At 37.9% G+C, this 17,462-nt stretch overlaps 1 pseudogene; it reads left to right on the top strand.

Annotated features, from left to right (window-relative positions):
- The first annotated feature begins 4,508 nt into the window (after nucleotides 1–4,508).
- Nucleotides 4,509–4,739, top strand: LOC132424192 (protein CEBPZOS pseudogene; annotated as a pseudogene).
- The last annotated feature ends 12,723 nt before the right edge of the window (nucleotides 4,740–17,462 follow it).

The following is a 17,462-nucleotide window of genomic DNA, read 5'->3' as shown; positions in this document are numbered from 1 at the left end:
CAGAGGCTAAATGTTAAGTGGGGAGGAAAGGGGTACATGTGATTTTAGGAAGGTAGCATATGGGGGATCTTTATGGTTATGGAATAGTTCTGTATTTTGATTGCAGTTATGGTGGTAGGAATGTCCATAGGTGATAAAATGTCATAGGGCTATACAAACACATTGTATCAATTTCCTGATTTGGATATTGTACTAAATTTAACCAAAAATGTAACCACTGGGAGCACTGAGTAAAGGGTACACAGGACCTCTCTATACTATGTTTGCAACTTTCCTGTGAATCTGTATTTCAAAATAGTTTTAAAAGAATAAGCCCTCCAGGTGATTTATATGCATACACATTTTTGGAAATACTAACCCTTTTTGCTAACTCAGAAATATTAAATGAAGGGGAATAGAATTATGATTTGCTCAAATTGTTAGTTAATAATCTAGTCACCTGGGAAGATATAGATATATATATATATATATATATATATATATATATATATATTTAAAGCCCAGGCTCCAAACTAACTAAATTAGATTCTGACACAATGATTCTCAGATTCTGGGGCCTGAGATTCTGCATTTATAACAAGATGTCGGTGAGTAGCAAAGTACAACTAACTGTCAAGAAGGGAGCACCGGGGCTTCTCTGGTGGCACAGTGGTTGAGAGTCCGCCTGCGATGCAGGGTACACGGGTTCGTGCCCCGGTCCGGGAAGATCCCACATGCCGCGTAGTGGCTGGGCCCGTGAGCCATGGCCGCTGAGCCTGCGCGTCTGGAGCCTGTGCTCCGCAACGGGAGAGGCCACAACAGTGAGAGGCCCACGTACCGCAAAAAAACAAACAAAAAAAGAAGGGAGCACCACTACACTGAAATGATGTAGTACCACATAAGTAGATGCTTTTGTTAATATGTATAAGAAAACTCGTCATTAATCTACTTGTTTTCTTTTATCACCTCACCAAAGTAGTAATAGCAACTACCATTGGAAAGCATTATGAGGTTCCAAGTTGTTCTGAAAAAATGAAATGCATTTGCAAATACAAGCAAATGAAATCTTTTACAAGTATTTCCATAATCACCAAGTATATCTGCACTGGGAGGAAGGGTCCTAAAGGCACTAAACTAGCCTTCAGAGACACAGAAGAGAGCCATGGAGAGAAAAGTGTAAGTCATCCTTATACTAACTGGAGGTGGGAGGAAGAATCCTTCGCTCTAAATCAGCCAAGTTATGAGAATAATGAGAACTGCTAGGAACCGTCTCTAGCTAACGTGTGTCCGCTAGTAGCCACACCCCTCCCTAATCGCTCCATTCCCCTGCCCCTCACTCTACACCCATAACTCTGATCCACAGTGAGGGAAATAAGTCAGATGCACAGAGAGAAACAGGAGGGAGAGAAATTGAGCAATTGTTTAATTGTTCTAGTCATTTCCACCGATCCATCTTCCTTTCTCAGTTATCATGATTTTTAAAATAATGTTTTACTTAGATGAAAGTAATATATGTACTTTTTTTTAAGTTACATCGTTTTATTAGGCTTCTAATACACAACAGCAGTTTTCTTGCTTTAGCCCTCCCCATACCCAGTTTCTGGCCCCCAAGGCAATCCAACTCTTTTGGTCCTGATGCTTTCCTAGTTACTTTTTTATAGCTTCTTTTTTTTTTCTGTGTATTTCTAAACAGTATGATTATAGGGAAACTTCATTTTTCAAATTCAGTTATCTTTTATTGGCATTCTACTCTTGATCAAAAGTGTTTAGATATCTTGTACCTCCATCTATTTCCAGGGAACAACTTCCCTCCACCACACACACACACACACACAAACACACACACACACTCCCTCCCTACACAGTTTTTGTTGTTTTGGGTTTTTTTGGTTAAACAAGTATTTAGTATTTGTATAGAACTTTGTAAATAACTATTACTCTCACCTGAGCCATTTCGTTTCTCAATGCACTTTTAATTTTCCCTGGAGTTAATAAGTACTTTCTTTGGCTTAATTTTCTAATTCCTTTCAAGTTCTATACTGTAACTGCTTTAAAAAAAATAGCAGGTACTCTACTGGATTAACTATTTACTTACTTAATTTTTTTAATTAATTAATTATTTATTTTAAATGGATTTTTGGCTGTGCTGGGTCTTCGTTGCTGTGCACAGGCTTTCTCTAGTTGCGGCGAGCGGGGGCTAATCTTCGCTGCGGTGTGTGGGCTTCTCATTGCGGTGGCTTCTCTTGTTGAGGAACATGGGCTCTAGGCATGCGGGCTTCAGGAGTTGTGGCACGTGGGCTCAGTAGTTGTGGCTTGCAGGCTTAGTTACTCCGTGGCATGTGGGATCTTCCCGGATCAGGGATTGAACCCGTGTCCCCTGCACTGGCAGGCGGATGCTTAACCACTGAGCCACCAGGGAAGTCCCTACTTACTTAATTTTTAAATGTAGACATGTCTGGGATCCTCCACTTTCCTGCTCTAATCTGGGTTATTTTTATTCTAGGCCTACTACAATACTGTGTTCTGGGAATTATTTTTCCCATCATCCTGGGAATTCACACCTTTCTCTTATATTGTGTTCCCTATTTACTGAGGCCCCTAAATTCCTTCCCTGATTCACTCCCTTATTTTAGTGGAGTACATTCTCCAGAGCTTTCTGAAGAAGAGCACATTGGCATAAGGATTCTGAAGTCTTTCTTGTCTTCTACCCTGACATTTGATTGGTAGTACAGTAGCTATAGAATTCTAGATTGGATTTCAGTTTTCCTTGGAATTCTGAAGGCGTTGCTTTCAAAATTTCCAGCTTTCCTCTCCTTTGAATGTGATCTGTTACCCCTCCCCAACCCTAGAGTTTTAGAGTCTTCTCTTTAACAATAATATTCTAAAACTTCACAATGCTTTTTGTTTGTTCGTTTCGTTCATTTCACTAGGCACTCAATGAACCCTTTCAATCTGGAGACTCATGAACTTCTCTTCTGAGAAATCTTTATTATTTTTCCCTTGATTATTTCCTCTCTTTTCTGTTCTTTTTGGACCTCCTTTATTTGAATATTGGACCTGCTCAAATGATTCTATGTTTTCTCTTCTTATTCAGTTCTTTTTTTCTACTCTGACGATGTCTTCAACTTTATCTCCCAAAGCTTCTATTAATTTATTTTTTTGTACAGCACAGGGAAATATAGTCATTATTTTATAATAACTTTAAATGGAGCATAATCTATAAAAATATTGGGGACTTCCCTGGCAGTCCAGTGGTTAAGACTCCAATGCAGGGAGCACAGGTTCGATCCCTGGTTGGGGAACTAAGATCCTACATGCCGCACGGCGCAGCCAAAAAAAGAAAAAAACAAGTCTTATAAAAATATTGAATCACTATGTTGTACTCCTAAAAGTAATATTGTAAATCAACTATACTTAAATAAAAAATTTAATTTTTAGTTTAACTAATACCTTTTTAATTTCCAAAAACTCTTCCTTGACTGCTGAATATTTATTTTTAGAGCATTTTTTTCTCATTTCATAGATTCAATATCATCTTTTGCTCCTTGGATTATCTCTTTTCTTGTAAATTTTTTTAATGTTTGTTTTATTTTCTCTTTCATGTTAAATGCTTTTCCCAAATCCCTCATAGTCCTTGGGTACTGTCCATATTTAAGCGTAAGGCATGAAAAAGATAGTTGGAAGCGAAGCGTGGGCTTGTGATTAGGCTGGGACACAGGTGTTTCCCTGGGTGCCCACCTTCCCTACTGCCAATATCTGTAAGTTTTTTTCCTTGGATTAACTGGTTTCACAAGAGAAGAACCATCCCATTTCTAAGCCTGAAAATCAGTCTTCTGAGAGCTGTGTGAGGGGAAGAGGCTAGAGTCTAACCATTAACTCTGCAAACTTTCCCTCAGCTCCCACTCTCAGTTCAGTTGGACCTCCCTTCCCTTTGCTGTTTCTCATATTTCCAAATCCAGTCTCTGAGTCAACCTCTCTAAAGAGTAAACTTTCAATCCTAGAGGTTTGCCTTGTTCCACTCAGGCTGCTATAACAAAGATACCCTAAACTGAACTTTAAATAACAAACATTTATTTCTCACATTTCTTTTTTTTTTAATTAATTAATTTATTTATTTTTGGCTGCGTTGGGTCCTCGTTGATGCACACAGGCTTTCTCTAGTTGTGGCGAGTGGGGGCTACTCCTTGTTGCGGTGCGCAGGCTTCTCATTGGAGTGGCTTGTCTTTGTTGAGGAGCACAGGCTCTAGGTGTGTGGGCTTCAGTAGTTGTGGTACGTGGGCTCAGTAGTTGTGGCTCATGGGCTCTAGAGCTCAGGCTCAGTAGTTGTGGCGCACAGGCTTAGTTGCTCCACGGCATGTGGGATCTATCCCAGACCAGGGCTTGATCCCATGTCCCTTGCACTGGCAGGCATATTCTTAACCACTGCGCCACCAGGGAAGTCTCTATTTCTCACATTTCTGGAGGCAGGGAAGTCTAAGATCAAGATGCCAGCAGACCCTTGCAAGTACACACCTCAGGATGGAGGCACTATGGATCCACTGGCAAAGAAGATCTTTAAAGAAGGTTTAGCAGCTGAACTTGTGGACATTTTTGGAGCATATATTTCGTTTAAAAAGATAAACACAAGCCAAGATTTCAGGCAAACAATGAGGAAGAAATTCCCCTTCATCTTGGAAGTTTATTACAAATCCATTGAACACTCTGGAATGTATGGAATCAGAGAGCAAGATCAAGAAAAGTGGCTGAACAGCAAAAATTAGGAATTTGACCATGATCAAGGTTTGCCCTATTTCACAGCATCAGGCAAAATTAAAATACCAAAGTTGACATGGATGCATTTTAGAATATTTAAGGTTAAATGTAAATTCAAACTAAGTCAGAGGTTTTGTTCTTTGGACTAACTGTTAAAAAACTGATGGAAGGTTTGTTTATTATGTTATAAATGAAGTTTTGTTTACTACTCAAAATAAAGTGGTTCTCCTTAAAAAAAAAAAAGATGCCAGCAGATTTGGTGTCTGGTGAGAGCCTACGTCCTGGTTCATAGATTATGTCTTCTCACACTGTGTCCTCACATGTTGGAAGAGACAAGGGAGCTCCCTTTGGGCACTAACCCCAAACATGAAGGCTCCACCCTCATGACCGAATCACTTCCCCAAGCCCCCACCTCCTCATAATATCATATTGGGGGCTTGGATTTTAACATATGAATTTTGGGGGGACACAAATGTTCAGTTCATAACAAGGCCTTAACTGCTTTCTTATGTAGACTTTCATGTTCATATAGACTTTCTCATATTTTCAGTCCCACTCATACCCATACCTGTTGTGTATATTTTGAGCCTTTCCAGGATACTGCTGTGAAAATTGGCTTGCTCCTTGGAATTACCCTGTTATAGGCAGTTAGATTTGAGAAAATGAAAAACAGGCCTGCTGGCAATCAGACAGTGATATTCCTCCAGAACATAAACTATGTTTCCAAGGGACATGAAGAAGGTCACATAAACAGCATTTCTATACAATGCGGTACCACAGCTGCAAAAATGACTAACAATCTTTTCTTCTAAGTGATTGCTGCATTGTTACCAATGACATCCCTGGTCTGGCTTTTTTCTTTCAGTTTCCTGAAAAAAGATTTCTGAGATATCCAATTGCTGAAAGGCCCCCATTTCTCAACCATATTCCATCCAAAGATGGCACCTCTCTTCCCTAATCCCTCTTCAGAATCATGCAGCAAAAAACCTACCCTATAAGAATTCCTTCCCAATCCTCCCTTCCTGAGATGCCTCCAAGATTCCTCTGGGGTGTGTTCTCCCTTGCTGCAGAAAACTAAACAAACATAACTTTAACTCCAGGTGTGTTCCTGATGATCTCTGGTGGGTGAACATTGACAGAATTCAGCTTTCTGTGGTCTGCTAAATTAGTTAAGTCTTGTGTATCTAATTTCCGGGTTCTAAATATTGCTGAGCTCTCTCTCTGAGGCGGCCATAAGTTGGATCCCCCTTTTCCGCTAGCTGTGAGCCAACATTCTAGTGCCTAAAGTTGTTTAAATTAGATTTCTATCAGTTGCAGCAAGTTCCTGAGAGTGTTAATGGCAGAAAATCCTCAAACGAATAAATCTGAGATAGCATCTCCCACTCTAGGCATATAAGCCATGACACTGAGTCCTGAGCATATAAGTGTATCTCCAGACCAAATCCTTCTACAAAGCATTAGATCTGCCTACCAAACTCCATCTGTATTGTCAAATTCAGCAATATCAAAACCTAATTCATCCTCCTTTGCCACCACACTTGCTCCCCCTCCTGCATTCCCTATGCCAGTTAATCTACCATTTAATCAGACACTAGAAACTCATTCTATATTATATTATAATATTTCCTCTTCTTCATCTCCAAACATCCTATTATCACCAGGTTCTGACAAATTTACCTCCTGAATACTTCTTGAATTTGTCCAGTTCCTCTGTCCTTAACACTACTGTCCTGTTTCAAAGTCTTTATCATCTGCCACCTAGAATAATACAGCTTCTAACTCTTTTCTCTACCTCCTGGGAAGCAATCCTTATTCCATACAGTTGTTGCTAGAAGTCACCATTAAAATGCAAATCTGATGTTTATGCTACCACTTATCAATGGCTTCCTACTGGCTGCAGGATAAAGTCTAAGCTTCTTATCAAGACAAACAAAACCCTCCCAGATCTGGTCCCTGTCCATTTTTCTAGTCTAAAAACACATTCAACTTCAAATTTAACGCTTTATTCCAGAAATACCAAACGTGTTGTTTCTCATCTCCTTTGTACATGCATTCCCTCTGGCCAACAAACTTCTCCTTCTTTGTCACATGGCTGATTCCTACTTATCTTCCAAGAAGCCCTGCCTACCCTGCACTCCCCAGCTTAGGTAACATTTGTTTAACCCAGAAGACTATCAGGTTCTCATGGGTAAGGGCTTTCTTTTATTCTACTTTGTATTTCCCAGTGAGTAGCATAAACACAGGCACATAATATGCATCCTATAGATAATTGTTATCACTTAAAATAGGATGGTATAACTATATGATATTTTGTATAAGCCTCATGGTAACCAGAAAGGAAAGACCTGTAGTAGATACACAGAAGATTATGATAAAGGAGTCAAAGCCTACTGCCATAAATATTTATCAAATCACAATGTAAGACAGCAAGAGAGGGCTCAAGGAACAAAGGATCTACAAAAGAGTTGGAAAACAATTAACAAAATGGAAATAGTAAGTTCTTACCTATCAGTAATTACTTTCAACATAAGTGGATTAAATTCTCCAATCAAAAGACATGGAATGGGAGTTCCCTTGTGGCCTAGTGGTTAGAATTCCAGGCTTTCACTGCTGTGGCCCAGGTTCAATCCCTGGTAGGGGAACTGAGATCCCGTGAGCCACAAGAGTTTCACTTTAGCTTTAAGGACACACATAGGCTAAGAGTGAAGAGACAGAAAAAGATATTCTAAACAAATGGTAACCAAAAAAAAGCAGGGACAGACTTTAGATAAAATAGGCTGTAAGCTAAAAATGGTCAAAAGAGACAAAGATGGTTATTATATAAAGATAAAAGGGTCAATTCATCAAGGAGATACAGCGATATTAAATATTTATGCACCCAACATCAGAGCACCTAAATGTATAAAGCAAATGCTAACTGAACTAAAATAGAAATAAACAGCAATACAGTAATAGTTGGGGACTTTAATACCTAACTCTCAGCAGTAGATAATCCTGACAGAGAATCAATAAAGAAACAGCAGGTTTGAACAACACTGTAGAGGAAATATATACAGATACAGAACTTTCCATACAACAGCAGAATACACATTCTTCCCAAGTGCACATGGAACATTTTCTAGGATAAGATCATATTAACATAATATAAGCCACAAAACAAGTATCAACAAATTCAAGATAGAAATTATATCAAGTTTCTTTTCCAACCATAATGGTATGAAACTAGAAATCAATAACACAAGGAAATCTGAAAAATTCACAAATACATGGAAATTAAACAACACATTCCTGAACAACCAATGGATTAAAGAAGAAATCAAATGAGAAATTTAAAAAAATCATGAGACAAAATAGAAACACAATTTGTATCAAAACTTATGGGATGCAACAAAAGCAGTTCTAAGAGGAACGTTTATAGCTATTAATGCCTACCTTAAGAACAAAAGAAAGATCTCAAATGAACAACTGAACAGTACACCTCATGGAACTAGAAAAGGAAGAGAACAAACTAAGCCTAAATTTAGCAGAAGGAAATAATAAACATTAGAGCAGAAATAGAGAATAGGAAAGCAATGGAAAAGATGAACAAAACTAACAGCTGATTCTTCGAAAAGATTAACAAAATTGACAAACCTTTAACTAGACTACATACTAACAATGAACTACCTGAAAAAAATAAAGAAAGAAAACAATCCCATTTACAATAGCATCAAAAATAATAAACTACTTAGGAATAAATTTAACCAACTTGAAAGATCTGTACACTGAAAACGCTAAGGCATTGATTAAAGGAATTGAAGAAGACACAAATAAATGGAAAGATACTCCATGTTCATGGATCAGAAGAATTAATACTGTTAAATGTCTATTCTGCCCAAAGCCATCTATAGATTCGATGCAATCCCTATCAAAATTCCAATGGCATTTTTTTTTTTACAGAAATAGAAAAAAAAAATCCTAAAATTTGTATGGAACCACAAAAGAATAGCCAAAGCAATCTTCAGAGAGAAGAACAAAGCTGAAGGCAGTACACTTCCTTATTTCAAAGTATATTACAAAGCTGTAGTAATCAAAACAGTATGGTACCAGCATAAAAACAGACACATAGTTTCCTAATCTGTAGTATGAGGAAAGCAAAATCACCTATGGACTTGCTCTGAATACTAAATAAGATTTTTTAGTACCTAGCATAAACAAACAAAAAACAGACACACAGACCAATGGAACATAATTGAGAGCCCAGAAATAAACCAATGCATTTACAGCCAACCTATATTTGACCAGGTAGTGAAGAATACTCACTAGGGAAGAGATAGTCTCTTCATTAAATGGTGTTGGGGAAACTGGATATTTACATTCAAAAGAATGAAACTGGACCCCTATCTTACAACAGTTGGACAAACTACCTCAAAATGGATTGAAACTTAAATGTAAGGCCTGAAGTCATTAAACCCCTAGAAGAAAACAGGGAAAGCTCCTTGATATTGATCTTGGCAATGATTTTTTTAGCTCTGACACCAAAAGCACAATCAAGAAAAGCTTAAATAAACAAGTGGGATTACATCAAACTAAAACGCTTCTGTGCAGCAAAAGAAATGATCCACAAAGTGAAAAGGCAATCTATGGAATGGGAGAAAATATGTGCAAACCATCTATCTAAAAAGGGGTTAATATCCAAAATATATAAGGAACTCCTACATCTCATGGCAAGAAACAAATAATCTAATTTTAAATGGGCAAAGGACCTGAATAGGTATTTTTCCAAATAAGATACACAGATGGCTAACAGGTACATGAAAACGTGCTCAACATCACTAATCACTAGGGAAATGTAAATCAAAACTACAATGAGATATCACCTCACATCTGTTAGAATGGTTATTATCAAAAAGATAAGAGATAACAAGTGCTGGCCAGGATGTGGAGAAAAGTTGGCGGGAATGCAAATTGCTACAACCATTCTGGATAACAGTATGGAGGGTCCTCAAAAAAATTAAAAATAAAACTACCATGTGATCCAGTAATTCTACTTCTAGGTATATATCCAAAAGAAGTAAAATCACTATCTCGAAGATATCTGCACCTCTATGTTTACTGCAGCATTATTTGCAATAGTCAAGACATGGAAACAACTTAAATGTCCATCCATGGATAAATGGATAAAGAAATTGTGATAAATATAAATATATATATATATATATTATATTTGTGATATATAAATATGCATATTTTCAGTCATTAAAAAAGAAAGAAATCCTGCAATTTGCAATAACATGGATGAATTTTGAGTGTGTTATGCTAAATGAAATTAAGTCAGAGAAATACAAATACTGTATGATCTCACTTATACGTGGAATCTAAAAAAAAAATGAACTCACAGAAACAGAGAGTAGATTGATGGTTTCCAGGAGCCAGTGGGGAACTGGTAAGGGAAATGGGTGAAGATGGTCAAAGGGTACAAACTACCATTTATAAGATGAATAAATCTGGGGATCTAATAATGTACAGCATGGTGACTATAGTTAACAATATGTGTTAACTAACCTTATTGTGGTAATCATTTTGTGATATATGTGTATGTCAAATCACCACATTGTACACCTCAAGCTTACACAATGTTATATGTCAATTATATCTCAATAAAGCTGAAAGAAATAAATAAATAAAAGCTTTTTAAAGTGGATCAAGAGCTTTGGCAGAAAATAAAAATAATTTTGAAATTACACTCTCCATAGAAATTTGGTAAGAAATGTTGCTCACTATAAAAAATGTTAGTAAAAGCTTACAAAGAAATCAAATAGATATCAATTTTGGCTATTTTACTTTTTCTTTCATTTTCAACCTACCTATGCCCATTGAATTTGAAGTTTCTTGTAAGCAGCTATCATTGGGTCAAATATTTTTTAATCAACACTGCCAATCTCCGTCTTTTAATGATGTATTTAGACCACTTACATTTAAAGTAAGTATTGATAAGTTAAGGCTTAAGTAAGTCATTTTGTTATTTGTTTTCTGTTTGTTTCCTCTGTTTATCATTCCTATGCTTCTCTTTTCTTACCTTCCTTGGATTTTTGGACACTTGGGATTCCATTTTTATTTATTTGAAGTGTTTTTTAGTACATTGCATTGTATAGTTTTCCTAGTATTTGCTCTACTTATTAGAATACACATATGTAATTTACCATAGCCTACTGGTATGAATGTTTTACCACTTCAAGGGAAATGTAGAAGCCTAACTTTACTTAGGTCCCTTTACCCCCTCCACTTTTTAAGCACAATAATCTCATGCATTTCCTCTATATACAATGAGCACATTATATAATGTTATAATTTTTGCTTCAACAATCAAATATGATTTAAGAAACTCATATTGGCTTCCCTGGTGGCGCAGTGGTTGAGAGTCTGCCTGCCGATGCAAGGGACACAGGTTCGTGCCCCGGTCCGGGAAGATCCCACATGCCGCGGAGCGGCTGGGCCCGTGAGCCATGGCTGCTGAGCCTGTGCGTCCGGAGCCCGTGCTCCACAACGGGGAGAGGCCACAACAGTGAGAGGCCTGCGTACAGCAAAAAAAAAAAAAAAAAGAAACTCATATTTAAGAAACAAGGGAAGGAGGGCTTCCCTGGTGGCGCAGTGGTTGGGAATCCACCTGCCAATGCAGGGGACATGGGTTCGAGCCCTGGTCTGGGAGGATCCCATATGCCGCGCAGCAACTAAGCCCGTGTGCCACAACTACTGAAGCCTGCGCGCCTAGAGCCCATGCTCTACAACAAGGGAAGCCACCACAATGAGAGACCCGCGCACCACAACGAAGAGTAGCCCCCGCTGGCTGCAACTAGAGAAAACCCATGTGCAGCAACGAAGAACCAATGAAGCCAAAAATAAATAAAATAAATAAATTTATACTAAAAAAAACTCAGGAAAAGGCTAAAACATACACACAAAGCTTGTGCATATGTGACTTCATATTTGCGCTGGTGTATTTTAAGCATAAATTTCTAGAAGTGGGATTTATCAATTGAATGGTAAATTTACCTGTAATTTTGCTAATACTGTCAAAATCTTCCTCAGAGGTTATACCATTTTGCATTCATGAAATCGCTGGTTTCCCTGCAACTTCTCCAAGAGTTTGTTGCCAAATTTTGGTATTTATGCCAATCAGATAGTTAGAAACGATAGCTCAGGGCTGCGTGGCGTGTGGAAGCTTAGTTCCCTGACCAAGTATCAAACATGCACCCCTTGCAGTGGAAGCATGGAGTCTTAACCACTGGAGTGCCAGGGAAGTCCCAGGGTAGTTTTAACTTGTATTTATATTAATAAGAATTAATTTGAGTATTTTTTTCATATGTTTAAGGGCCACTTCTATTTCTTTCTCTGTGAACTGTTTTGTCTCCATTTTTAAAAAGAAGCTTTCCTCATATTCCCTCACAACTACCTCTGCCTACATCTCATTGCCTAGACCTGTGTCTTAATACCACCTCTATCTTCAAGGGAGGCTGGAAAACACAGTTTTTAAGTTGGACATTTCAGTCTCAAGTAAGGATTTTGTTCATAAGGAAGAATGTAAGATATATAGAGATAGAGAACTGGAAGTCTCAGTCTCAGTGATTTTGATTTTAACCTTTAATTTTCAGAGGTCCTTATAGAAATAAAAATGAAACAGCCAAAGAAGCAAGAAGTGTTATAAGCTTGGAAAATGTGACTGAATTATTTAGTTGTACTCAATAATGTTTTGTTTCTCCTCAGAAAATGAGACCTCTGAATCTGTTTAATATTAACAGAGCCAAATAAATTATCAAAAACAGAGTAATTTCTCTCCCCCACCCCAGAAGCCTGGCTATTTTGTTTTGTACTTCTGTCTTCTTTTTGTAAGCTAGCAAAGACTAAGAGAAGCAAAATTCCCTAAAGTGCAAATTTTTAGAGTTCTGTTTGTAATAAAATTTAAAACATTGAAAGTAAAAAAATGTAAATTCATCTTCCACAATCAATGACATGAAAAAAGTGGGAAGGGGGTTTTTCCAGCTTAATTGCAACTAAAGAAACATAACAAGTAGGATTGACTATAGACCTTGCTTGGATCTTGTTTTTAAACAAACCAACTGAAAAAAGGACATGTGTAAGACAGAGAAATTTGTGTCTTTGATGATATTAAGGAATTAATGTTCTTTTTGTTAGGTGTGAAAATTATGTGTGTTTATGTAAGAAAATATCCATATTTTATAGAGAATTGTGTAAGAGTGAAATGACCTGGGGTTTTCTCAAAATGCTTGAAAAAGAAAAAAGACGAAAAGGACGGAGGGAGGGAAGGCGAGAGAGCAAAAGGAAAAAAACAAAAGTCAAGTATGGTTTGGTAATTATTGAAAATGGGATGATGGGTATATGAGGGTACATTTATTATTCTCTCTATTCTTATATACATTTGGAAAGTTTATAAAAGTCATGAAAATATCCAAAATGCACGCAGTTTAAAAATGAAAACAATAAATTTAGTGAGATTATTGTCCAAGTAAACTACCCTTTGAATATGCCGAACCTCATCATTTTTATGAGCAAATCAATGATAAATAATCCATTTAAAAATTCTTAAAAGGATTTTACACCTGTGAAGGGCAATAAAATCATGACCTACATTCTTTTTGATGTTCCTCCTCAAATCTTTTTTCTTTTCTTAATGGCTTCAAAGTACCTGAAAATCTTGTAGCTTTTTAAGGGTAACTAAGCTAAGCTTGTTATTTTGTTGTTTTGTTTTGTTTTGTTTTGATATTTATTTATTCGTTTATTTGGCTGCATTGGGCCTTCGTTGCAGCATACGGGATCTTTGGTTGAAGCATGCGGGATCTTTTAGTTGCGGCATGTGGGATCTAGTTCCCTAACCACGGATCGAACCCATGCCCCCTGCACTGGGAGCTCAGAGTCTTAACCCACCAGACAACCAGGGAAGTCCCAAGCTAAGCCTGTTCTGATGTTACCCTTCCCCTTAAGACTCCATATCAATTTTCCTATTTCAAAACAGATTTAATATTTCAAAACATATTTGGGGGGAAAACTGAATATGAGAGGAATGCCTACTAAGTAAATCTTTGCCATTAAACATACTTTGAACACACAAAACGGACTAAACGTTGTACAAATATTTACACTGTGGCAAGGATTTCATGCATCCTTTCATTTTGTGCTTCATTCATACAATAAATATTAGGTGGTCACTCTGTCAGCACTGTGCTAGGTAAGCTTTGGGGATTAGCAGTCAGCAAGACAGACTGATTTCTTACCTTCTCAAAGCAGATGGTCTACTTGGTAGACCCCAAGAGTTCCCATCCACTGCCTCCAGGAGGTGGTGTTTCACTGTGATTAGTGATCATCATAAATAATTATGTCTTTCCAGTTTTTGACTGCCAACAGGAAAAGCAATGCTACTCAGTTTAGACTAGTCAAAGTTCAGAACAGGTAAACTCTAGATTTTCCTGATCATCAAAAGCAGCTCCCATTGTTACCATTTACTAAGGGGCACCACTTGGTGTAAGACATGAGAACTGCTACATGAAAATACTCCAAGAAAATTACAGTTCTAAGAGATTTACATAGATTTTCAGTATGGCCTGATAAGCCTGCTATACAAGTAACTAAAAACATATTTTTGTATTGTCCCCTCCATAGTGGCTACCACAGTTATCTTGCAACTAGTAAGCTTTAATAAATGCTCGTTAAATGAATAAATAATTGAATTTAAAATCCAAAGACACACTAATGGAATATAGATTTTAATAGACTCTGTTCTTTAGCCTCACACCCTGGATGAAGGAATGTATAAATTTAGCCTTTGTCTCAGTCAGTGATGGAGAGTGATTTTTTTTTAATCATAGTGGGTTTTTTCTTTTAATGTTTCATTTATTTATTTATTTATTTTATTTTGGCTGCGTCGAGTGGCATGTGAGATGGTTCCCCCAACCTGGTCCTCCGCAGGTGAAAGCACCAAATCATAACCACTAGGCCACCAGGGAACTCCCAGAACGTGATTCTTCAATAACAAACAATCCCCAAAGCTTATCAATTTAACACAACAAAAGTGTTTCTTGCTCATGTCATGTCTGCTTTGTGTCCTGATAGCTCTCCAGACAGAGGAAGGGAGGGCTAGAGAAGCAAGCACCGGAATGAACTGCCTCCACCTAAGAGTGACACAGAGCACTTCTACTGACATTTCAATGACCAAAGCCAGTCATGTGGCTCTACCCAACTTTAAACAGGACAGGGAGTAAAATCACCTATATGGCTGAGAGTAGAGAGCACCAGAAATTCGATACTGTTGAACAGTAGTAATGCCTACCACAGACCTAACCAGTTAATGAGTTTTCTTCCTAGGGATATCAAACATATGTATTTACTTCCTAGGGATATCAAACATATGTATTTACTTCCTAGGGATATCAAATATACCTATTTACTTCCTAGGGATATCAAATATACCTATTTACTTCCTAGGGATATCAAGTATACCTATTTACTTCCTAGGGATATCAAATATACCTATTTACTTCCTAGGGATATCAAATATACCTATTTACTTCCTAGGGATATCAAATATACCTATTTACTTCTTTTCATCATCTATTAACCTCAGTTTCCCTTGACATGGTTTAGCCTTCAGATCCTCATAGGTATGAGTGTCTGAGTTCAAATTTATCAAATGGATACAACACTTGACCTTCCTTCCCAGATGCTATAAATAAAGTCAATACTCTAGAAAATGAAAAGTACCACACAAACACTGTAGAAGGTATAATTAATATTCTAATAAAGAAGTCTAGTCTGATTTTATGTATCCATTCATTGATTCATTCAGTTTAAGAAACAATAAAGACTAATAGCAATTGAAAATTGAGCACTGAGTGAAAAATTTTTATAGCCAAGAAGACAACTTGACCTAGTACAGAGTCTAGGTAGACTCCCAGAGATGAGGTTCAGAGAAGAAGAAATGGAGTAAGACTTTTAAAGCCAAAAGACTATCTCTGTCCTATTTTAAGGAAGCAAAGTGAGTGGACTGACTGGCTGGCTAGATCTGGGCTTGCTGGTTTTGAAAGCACTGGGCTGGCTGCTTGGAAGACCTCTGCCGTGTAGGTGGCTCAGAATTACGGAGTCCAGTTTTCTCTGTTGGGAATGTGAGGTCCCTGATGCAAGACTATGGCATGCCATTGCCTCATGAGTCAGGACTATGGCGCCCAGTTAGGTCTACACTAGTGTCATCAGGCTAGGTAACCTGGATAGAGTTTATCAATTCATTCAACAAGCTGAATCCCTAGACTCTTTACCTGCCCCATCCTCCTTAGACCAAGCTAGGCACCTGTCATGAGCTCCCATACACTCTTTACTTACCTTATATATGTTTAGTCATTACATTCCAATGCTGTTTCATTGCCTATCTTCTCTACTATTAGGACCAGCATGGCAAGGAACATGTCCATCTTGTTCATACTGTATCCCTAGTACCTAATACAGTGCTGGACATAAGATACATATGCAATGACTATTTTATTGAGGCTCTATGCCTGTGCTAAGCAGGGAGATGGAACAGACTGGAATACAATAAAACTAGAATTCAAAGTCTGTGGACAGACAATATGATGAACAGGGGTGGAGCCAAATTTTGTGAGAACAGAAGCTTATGCCAACTGAGGGCACCAATTTAAGAAAAATAACAAAATTATAAATGCAAAATTAAGTACCTCATCCTAGAAGATGTTCATGCACTTGCGGGGACTTGAAGCTTAAAGCTTCGTTATCTCCACAGTAAATGCATCTTTGATGATAAGTGGACTGAAGCACCAAATGCTATAAAACCTCTGAAGAGTGATCAGAGATCTCTGCTAGGGAAAATCAAAGACTTCACAGAAGAGATAAACTGTGACCTTGATCTTACGGACAGAAGCAAAGGAAAGGAATTGCAGGTGGAAGAAACACACCAAAACACACAGATGAGAAAGAACTGGAGCCTATCTGTGGAATAGTGAGAAGCACTGTAGTATTTACCCAATGTCAGGCTGGGTGGGGAAAGCCTTAGGCTAGTGGTTCTCAAAGTGTGATCCTGGGAGCAGCATCAGCATCACCTGATGCTTAACAAGCCAATAAAGAAATACTCCAAACCAAAGATAGATTAATTACACTACCGTTCCAGGCTGACGGGAGGTGTAAGAAATAAAGCCCAAATTTAGTTGAGGTGTACCTTTTCTATAAGTTGGTTCTCAGTAGAGTTGTCTTAGTCAACAGAGAGCTGATGTCCAGCTGCCAGCGCAAGTCAAAAGTTCCTCGCTGCCAGGGCACAACGCTAGTGGAATGAAGGCGCCGGCGCTGGCGGGCAAAATGATCTCCTTCCCAGGACCGCTGCATGGTTTCACCACTGCTGGCAAAGAGAAGCCTTCAAAATGGTTCCATAACACCCCCTAGTGGCTTCCACCGTATCAGATCAAGAAACAGCCCAAATACCCAAGAGGAGGGAACGAAACATACTGTCCTTTACAAATTCCACAAACCTGTGTCAATTCCCTATTCCGTGCCATAACTTACTATACTAGGATTAAAAGGTGCCTCTAAATCTCTTCATACTTTATTCAGGCCATGCCAGCATTCGTAAATATTCGTTTATTTGGGCTTAACACACACATAAAAGTTATGAAATCGTAAAAATCGAGACACACACTAGTGTCTCTTTCAAATATGACTTTTATCTCCTGGGAGATAGT

The sequence above is a fragment of the Delphinus delphis genome, chromosome 4, assembly GCF_949987515.2.
Source record: "Delphinus delphis chromosome 4, mDelDel1.2, whole genome shotgun sequence".
Taxonomy (NCBI): domain Eukaryota; kingdom Metazoa; phylum Chordata; class Mammalia; order Artiodactyla; family Delphinidae; genus Delphinus; species Delphinus delphis.
The sequence above is the reverse complement of the archived record's forward strand: the minus strand, read 5'-3'. Positions and strand labels throughout refer to the sequence as shown.